Genomic DNA, 9,387 nt, shown 5'->3' on the forward strand with positions numbered 1-9,387 from the left:
ACAGAATAAAATCTTCAGTTCACAAGTTTTAACTGAACTACAAGACAGAATCACAATGCAGCTGTTTTATTCGTTCATTTTGATTGTTTATCTCTCGACTGTCTCATCAGAAGAAGGTAAGCTTTGAATTCAATATTATGGAGAATTTTTTTCTCATCTTTTCGTCTCGTGTAAGATTTCAAGTTGAATACTGGTACTCCACAAAAAGGGGAAAAATAAACTTCAAAATACTCAATGCTTCAAGTTAGAAAACAATGTATTTACTTAGGTACTTAGTTTGGGAATTTTATATCTGAAAATACCTAGTACCTATGTTACTTTATTGAATCAATGTGTAAAATAGATATTTATCATCATAGGGAGCAAGATTGAAATTGCAGAAGACAAATATTTGGCGACTTCAATATGTTCAATAATAATTATTATTATTAATTCTCTTATGACTTTTATAATATGTATTGACGAATGTTTCGAAGTCAAGTTATTAAGCGGAACAATCAAAGTCCCCAAATTTTACAGAGATAATTCAAATGAATAATTTGGCTCAAGGTAAAACAAAACGTCCTAAATCATGTTATCGTTTGATTTAATTAATACATGTGCTTACACAAGAATCTCAATGTTTTATAACTGCTAGTCTGATAATTTCTTGGTTGTTTCGAATGTAGAATATTGGTGAAAAGTTCCATAAGATCCGCAAGACTATTTCTATGTCCTTTCAAGCTCTTTTATGAGGTCACTAATCCATTTCACTTTAAAAACAACCAAAATTGCGATCGAATGTTGCCAAAGCAAGCTCAACTTGCACAAATTATTTGATGAATGTAGAACAATTCAAATTTCAATAAAGATTTTTGGTTGTTGAATTTCGGTAAACCGAGAACAGTACTTTCTTTGGTTCGAAAATACTTAATATGGCGAACCGAATCCAAAATGGAGAATAGGGCAAGAACAAAATGACGTTATATTTATATCTAAATAAATTCGTTTTTTTATCTGTTTATTCCCTATTGGGAGTACAAATTACAAGTTTGGCCCGTTTTAAGTCCCAAATATGCATTTTCTCCGCGAGCATTACCACACTCATAAATAACTTCTGATTAATTTATCTTTTTCACGACTTGTTTATCATCTATTCATTAATCACTTGTGATTTATGAGCCATTTTCAATAGTTCATCGAACGTCATGGTCCATTTTGTGGTACGAAAAAAATGATTCACTCGAGCGTTTCTGAATATGTTACAATGTTATTTATCAGGCTGTCTAGACTTCAACGATGAAATCACCATTCTTGAAACGTCAAAATAATGCCCTGCATTACTTATCCGTTGTAGCATTGTCACGGTGAACTTCTACAAGCATTCGATTCAGATTCACTATTCTTCCAATTTAAGATTGATTCTCACTATACGTTCCGTATCCTTTCCATATCCATACCATATACTTCCGTTAAAATCTTGCGCGTTCTCACTATACCTTCCGTCTGCTTTCCATATTTACTCCATATTTTAGCCCACATGTTTTCGACGAAAAGGTCATATAGTGGGTGTTGTAAGGTAAGGATATATAATAATGGGATTAGTCTTTCTTCCTGCTACCATATCAAATCTTCGTGCTTAGTTATATTTTTTGCATAGCTTCATAGGATCATGGGTTAGGAAAAATTACCAGATCTGTATATTATTTCAAAGTATACAGGGGTTATCAGAAAATGTCTTATTTTATCTGAGATAATATATAGTAACACACTACACACTTTTTTGTGAAAATATAGTGTGTTACTACATATTATCTCAGATCAAAACACGCACTAAAATGGGGAAAGTCATCAAGTTCTTACTTTATATTATATAGAAAGAAGGTGGAAGGTATGGTGTGCATACTCCCAATGATTCTCATCAAACAATATTTTATGTAGACGGAAGAGAGAGGATACGGAAAGGATATGGAAGGTATAGTGGGAATAGTGAGAATCAATCTTAAAGCATAAAACTACGTCCTCCCCAAATGCTGTTTAGTGAACACATAATCTATATATATACGACACAGTAAAAAACAAGGTGAAAAGTATGAAATTCAAGACGATCTGAAGTATATAGTTCATTTAAGAATGATTGACATCTCAGTAGGCCTTGAAAGTCCAGACGTAGCTTAATGTCTGGTCACAAAAGATCTTCAATAATGTCTGTAGAATCAATCACAGAGCTGGAATATTTAAATATATCCTAGAAAAGTATTTGAAAAGTAGAAATATTCGAATGCAGAGCATATTAATCAGCATTCAAAATTGATGCAATTATGTTTCCAATTTTTAAAATTAAATCAAGAACATGAACAGCAGTAATTCAAATTATCGTCGGTCGGTGCATAGATTAACATATTATAGATCTATCGATCAGTGTTCATTCAATATACCAACCTGAATTCCGCAACAAAAAATCTCCACTTAAGGGCTATTACCAACCTAAATTCGATTTTCCATAGCCACCAGAGATGTCAAGCATTCTTGAATGGACTATAAATATTATGAACTGATGTCGAGCCTCTCTAAATATCTATACTAATTAACCAATTATACAGGGTGAGTCTTTGACTCGTACAAATATTTCAACAGTAGATTCTTGAGGGCAAAAGAAACACTTCTTTTTCAAACAATTTTTTCCGATTCGGCCCTAATAAAAAGATATAGTCATTTTAAGGTTTCATGCCACCCATGGAAAAACTGAATTACCTTCAGAATAAATCGCTTAATCTGTGAAACTACACATCTGTGGATCTTTTAAATAGAGTTGTATTCAGCCAAAGTACCTATCCAATTTTTCTAATTTCACAGATACTTTTTAATTTTTGAACAACAAATTACTCGAAAACGTCTCGTTATAAGAGGTAATGTGAAGAATACGTTTGATCTTTTGATCAAAACATTCAAATATTCATTACATAGCGTCCAACTTAGTTGAGTTGGTTCTTTGAATTTTTGGTATTTTTATGGTACGTAGTGGTCATAATGAAAAAACTGTAACACGTGGTTGATATCTTGTGTTCGATTATGATTCATCAATTAAATGAAGAACTGTATTCCGAAATTCATATCATTCGATACAACCGTTTGTGTGATAGAACTAAAAATGACATTTTTTATGGTTTTTCAAAAGCCTGTATCTTTTAAACCAAGCCAATTCAAAAAAAATGGTAAAGAAAAAAGTGTTTCTTTTGACCTCCAGAAACTACTGTTAAAATATTTTTACGAATTAAAGACTCACCCTGTATACACGAAAAGGTGCGAAATCAAATAAAAATTGTTTTTTTCAAAACAGTAAAACCGAGGTTATGAATTTTGTGCGTTACTTTCTACTCTGTATATGACTGTCTGATGACTAACTGTGATCAATTGAATTCTTACAGAAGGAGACAACATCAAATCCTCAATACCAAAGAAACAACATTCAGTACCAATTGGATACCCAACAATTCCACCGTACAAAAATGAACACATCATTCTTAAAGGTCATTCGAATGAAAGGGAATGGCAGTTGTTAAATAAGAGGTCCGCTGATCCAAGGGGGCACCATCATTCTCACGGACATATCCATGTTCATACTCATATCCACAAACACAAAAGGGAAATTTCAAGTGAACCCAGAAAAAACTTAGACCAGAAATTAAATGAAAAGATTCACCGATTAACAGATATTGAGCGTACTAAAACTCTAAGAAAAATGAACGGTTATCTGAGCGAAGTAAAGAATTTCATAGAACTAGAAAACAATTATATCGACCAAGACACTATCCTTCCTGAAGTAACGATGCGAAGAAGAAGAAGTCCTAGAACGCATAGTCATATTGTAGTTCACCATTTTCATAAGAGATCCGGTCAACAAAATCTGAATCAGTTGGAAGAAAATTCTCCAACGGAGAAAAACCCAGGACCAAACGCCAAAACACATCATAATTTTGAACAAAACGCCACAACTCCTGCTTCCAATTCGAGAATGAGTGTTGAAGATCATGGTATCAACAGGAGAGCAATTCCTGAAGATCTCAGCAGAAATTTAGACAAGCAACAGAATCTTATTCAAGAGGAAAAACTTCCGGAAAGTTTTTCAAAAATCATGACTGAATCATATGGTGATATTTTGGATCAAATAATGAAGAATGTGTACAAATATAAATCAACAAATTTCATCGAGATAGAAGGCAACCAAATAGATCAAGATGGCAACCAATTGAGTCCTATTGAGGGATTGAAAAAGATTCTAGGTGAACACTCCCGGTCGCATGACCACATTCATATTCACCCCCATGGTGGTTACAAAACAGAAATATCAGAAGTCCAGGATGGAATCTCTGAAAGTCCTAATTCACGAAGAAGTCCAAAAAAGCATACTCATTCACATGGTCACAATCATGTTCACACTCATGGTGTTCATAAGAGGGAAATATTGATGAATACCAATAACAACATGAACCAGGATCAAGCAGGAAAACTTATCGGTAGAAGAGATTCGAATACAAAAATAAAGGTCCATTCGAAAATAATCAATGCAGAAAAGGGTGAAGTTAATGGGCAATTTCTCAGGAGCCCTAAAGTAATTTCTCGAAGGAAAAGAGATCCGCATTCTCACGAGCATGCTCATTTCCATACTTTCAGTAGTTTTAGTGATGAAATTCCTGACATCCCACAAGCTGCAATAGAAGTCGAGTATCCAAAACGAATTCTCAAGGTTTTTGGTGTTAAAAGAAGTGATCATCATGCCCATACTCACGCTCACTATCACGCACATTCACATAATATTTTCAAAAGAGAAGCGCATGTACAACAAGTGAAAGAAAACTCACACAAAAATGATGATAACATTTCTTTAGATCGCGGCGTTTTGATTTCATAATCATCCAGATAACAGAGATATCTTCGTAAATGTACTTTATTCGTATCCCACTAAGTAATCGTTCATATAATGAATTCCTTTACTTTTAAAAATGAAGAAATGTTTCGAAATGGAACTCCAAAGTTTCATACAGTAGACTCCAGTGTTTGTGTTTTTTGTTTGCAAGGGGACTTGTTTCACTATCCAAACTATTTTGTCTTCAAAAGCTAACAGATCATTTGTGATCATATAATTAAGGTGTTCTAGGTACCTACTAGTTTGGCACCAACATCACTTGATTACATTTCATGAAAAAATATTTTATGGCTGATAGGAGAGCTCATCTAAATCTTATTTTCGGAAGTTATTGAAATAAAATATTAGTAGATAATTCGAAATTATGTGAACGAATTTCAGTGACTTAATTGCTAGTAATATTTTGATGGTATGGTGATACCATCTTCCACCTGGTAATATATACTTTTACTTAGTAATAATTGATTGATAATAAAATTGTTTTTCTATTGGGATCCAAATTTTTACCCTCATTTTATTTGTCTTATGAAGTGACAGCTCATAATTGAAAGAAAAAAGTTCTCAACGGTGTGTGTAGTTGGTCGAAAAAAGGGGTAGATGGTGGTTTTTAGTGGTGAATATTGATTTTGACGATTTCCGACTGAATTACAACATCGGAAAAATTTGAATATAAAAGTTTTGGATAATTACTAGAAAAACAATTTCTGCAAACATTTATTATATTACTCTGTTAGATCACATAGACAACATCATACATCGTACAAATTCACATTTTCTTTAGGTAGCATTCAATATGAATTCAAAATAGTTTTAAACAGAACTCAAATTCATGGAGACAACCAATATTTCACATCTTAATTCTTGCTGCAACAAAAATGGTTGGATTAAAATTCTAAAAATGTTCTTAAATTCAGGTTTTTGAAAATTCGGGTTTTGAAATTTTGCCCTGGACTATGAGAAAAATTAGGCAAGTGAAGAACATTGTTCATCACTATAATACAAGAGACATGGAAAGGTTCTACCTTGACAAGAATGTGAAGACAAATTATGGAAGAAGGAGACCAAGTTAAGCTGCTGTTGACTTATCCAAAGGAATAAGATCTTCAAGTTCATTGGATAGTTTTAAGGTGGCAGTGAAGAAACATTTGAAAGAATTGATAAAGATCTCTTCAACTAATGTCCATCTTCTTATAAAATTAAAAATCTATGATATACAGAATGTATTCTTTTGTTACCTGTGAAAGCAGCAGTGTTGATCAACAGATTAAAGAAATATTATTATACCTAATGCTTGCAACTTTTTAGATCATTGCGAAGTTATTCACTTCGAAAAAAGGTGAGACCGGTAATGAAGAATATTATATGAGCGTTATGCTGTGTTTTAAGCTTCTTTGAATCATGAAAATTATTGCTTTCCAATCCCGATTCATTGCAGGGTAATTCGTCTTCATAATATGTCCTCCACGAAGTTCAAATAATATATCAGTGTGTTCTTGAACCAATGAGAAGCAATTCCACTTTGATAACAGTTTAATGAAGATTAGGAATTTTTGTCTTGAAATTCTCACCAATATTTAGATCTCGAAAATTATACATTAATAAGGCTTGCTCTATGGACCTTTATAAGTGGATATTTTTAAATAAAAACTCAACTTCAAGGTGAACTTAAATTTTAATAATAATAATTACGTATCATTCAAATAATCTGATTCTTAATAATGATAAGAATTGTATTAGACTTCTGTTAAAACAGTTTGTCACAAATAGTCCTGACACCAAAAATTGACCATAACTCAATGATAAATCCTGTAATATCATTTTCCCTAAACTACATTGGAAGGCTTAGGTTATCATCGGTACGGATGATGAAATATTAGCGAATATTTCATAGGGGTAATTTTTAGTTGATTAAGGGAGATGTTATGTTTATCGTACACATTTTATCATGAAGATGAATGTGTTAGTAAACTATGACCTAAAAACTTCCTAGAATGTTTACTACACTGGCAAAAGGCATGATTGCTAAGAAAGTAGAAGTAAACTGTACTTTAGCCTTTTCATCTCGGAATTTACAACTTCCCCAGCCCAACGTTTCCTTTGAAGTACCGAACACAGATTATCGCAGTATTATGTCATTCACGATGTTTTCTACGAAAAAACATTTTCAAAGCAAAAACACATTGATAGTTGCAGTGCAGATAGAATCCTTAGAAAACCTCATGCACTCTAGTAGAAAGGCGTAGACTCTTTTACGTAGAAAAGATAGATAGACTCGAAGAAAAGTTATTATGGGAAAACTCCATTTAGTTAGATTACAATAGACCCATTTCAAACTGCATTTGTTAGTTTGTTGCTCCAAGACTAGACACAAGAGAGCCAAGTACCTATATGTTGAATTCGGTGTACAAAACAAAAAACAATATCTCAAATTAACAGTTACGGATCGATTTTTGCAAAAATTGTAAAGATTGAACAGTACGCCATAAGAAGCAAGTAATATCAACTTGTTACTTCAATTTTTAATAATTCTTATTTTCAAACTTCCTTCTTGAAATAATCTTCACCTTCACTGCGATCTATTCTTGTATTTTCTAGAATTCTATTTAACCTCAATCAGAGGACAATCATGGCATGCACAATCATATTTATAGTGGAGAATTCCGAGAAAATCCGTTATGCAAATGAATGACAAGGATCGAAAGTATATCTTCCAGTAGACTAATAAAACAACCCATTGGATTTTTACATGTGAAATGCCGTCACCTTGATCTTGAAATGACAAAATACATAATGTTACGGCGGCGTCTAAATAAACTGAGCAGCAAATGATATGGGACAGATGGAAAATTGCTGTTTGACTAGTTATAACTTCGAAACCACTCTGATGATGTTTGATTTTGATCCCAAGATGCAAAGCTTTATCCTACGCCTTTCTATATGCCACTGACTCAGGGTAATTTTTTTTCAATCTAGTCTTGTTGAACAGGGTGTGAATGTAAGGCAATCAAAAATTTTAGTTAGTACATCTTTTGGCTGAGAATACAGAACCACTGAAGGCCTTACAAAGTTTTTCTTTATGTTGGGTAGACCTTTTCGTCGTTTTCTGGATTGTGTTTCTGTAGAAATAAAATAAATATTTTATCGTTTTGTTGAGTGTTACACTTTTAAAGAAGCTACAAATGAAGTGTGTTCTATTCATAGTTGTTCGAATTGAAGTTAATTTCTATAAGATTTCATCTGAGAGTTTCTGGCTGACGTTCTTCTAGGAAAAATTTCTTTATCCAATAGGGTTGATGTCTGGGGATCTAGGAGGGATTCACTTCGATTAAGGGATTTTGCTTTTGACGGTACTTGTGCACTAATTATGCTCGATGAGGCAACGCATTATCGACCACAAAAGCAAAATCCACTCTCCATGTTTCTTTTGAACCTGTAGATCTGAAAAGACTGTGGAATATGTAACTTACTATCCAGTTTAATTGTTTTCAATCATTTGTCCCTTTATACATGTTTTTGCAATTCAATAAGATATTTTTGATGCATTTTAAACAATATCTGCAATGTATCGAGAAAATGACGAAAATGTTCTGGGGCAAAACTTTTTAAGGGCCCCAATATCTGTAAATCAAAATTAGAACAACTGAAATTTTTTGCTTCTACATACATGTTTACACCCAACAACAGGAGGTTGAAAAAAAATACTCTGCGCCAGTTACCTAAAGACTGAGGATGGTGCTACACGCCAATGACGAAAAAACAACAACACTTTTTTCTCTTACTATTTTTTGCGAAGCCAGTCAGTAAAAGATACAGGCTGTTGAAAAATCATAAAAACAATATATTTTGAGTTTTATCTCACCATCGCATGAAATGAATTTCGAAATATAGTATGTATTTCATTTGTTCGATGAATCTTTTTATATATATTATATTTATAGGTTTTTGAACGTTTTGTAAAATAAAGGTATTCTTCATATTTTTTCTTATAATACGCCGTTTTCGAGTATTTCGATGTTCAACAATTAATAAGTATCTATCTGTTAATTTTGAGAAATTGAGTACTTTGGCTGGATACAACTCTGTTTGAAAGATCCACATATGTGTAGTGTGACAGATATATCTAGTTATTCTGAGGGCAATTTTGCAGAAGATATTGAAATCAGCAGTTTTCGATCTACGCTATGAAAAAGTATAATATGAGTAGTTCAGTCAAGTCGCACTCGCAAAATAAAAAATAGTATATTCGAGTGAACAAATATACCTGTCATTTGATTAACATACCTTCATATGGTTAATTAACAGAATTTTTAGACTCGCAACTAGATATCTCATTCGAATCATTATTATATACAGGGTGTTTCCAAATTAGACGTGAACCTTGGAGGAGGTGTTAGTATCACCCATTTGCTGTCGTTTGAGCCACATTTATTGATAACCAAAAAATCAACCGTTTCCGAGATATTTGAGTTCTTGTGTTTTTC

This window comes from Coccinella septempunctata, chromosome 5 (genome assembly GCF_907165205.1).
Source record: "Coccinella septempunctata chromosome 5, icCocSept1.1, whole genome shotgun sequence".
In the NCBI taxonomy this organism is placed as follows: domain Eukaryota; kingdom Metazoa; phylum Arthropoda; class Insecta; order Coleoptera; family Coccinellidae; genus Coccinella; species Coccinella septempunctata.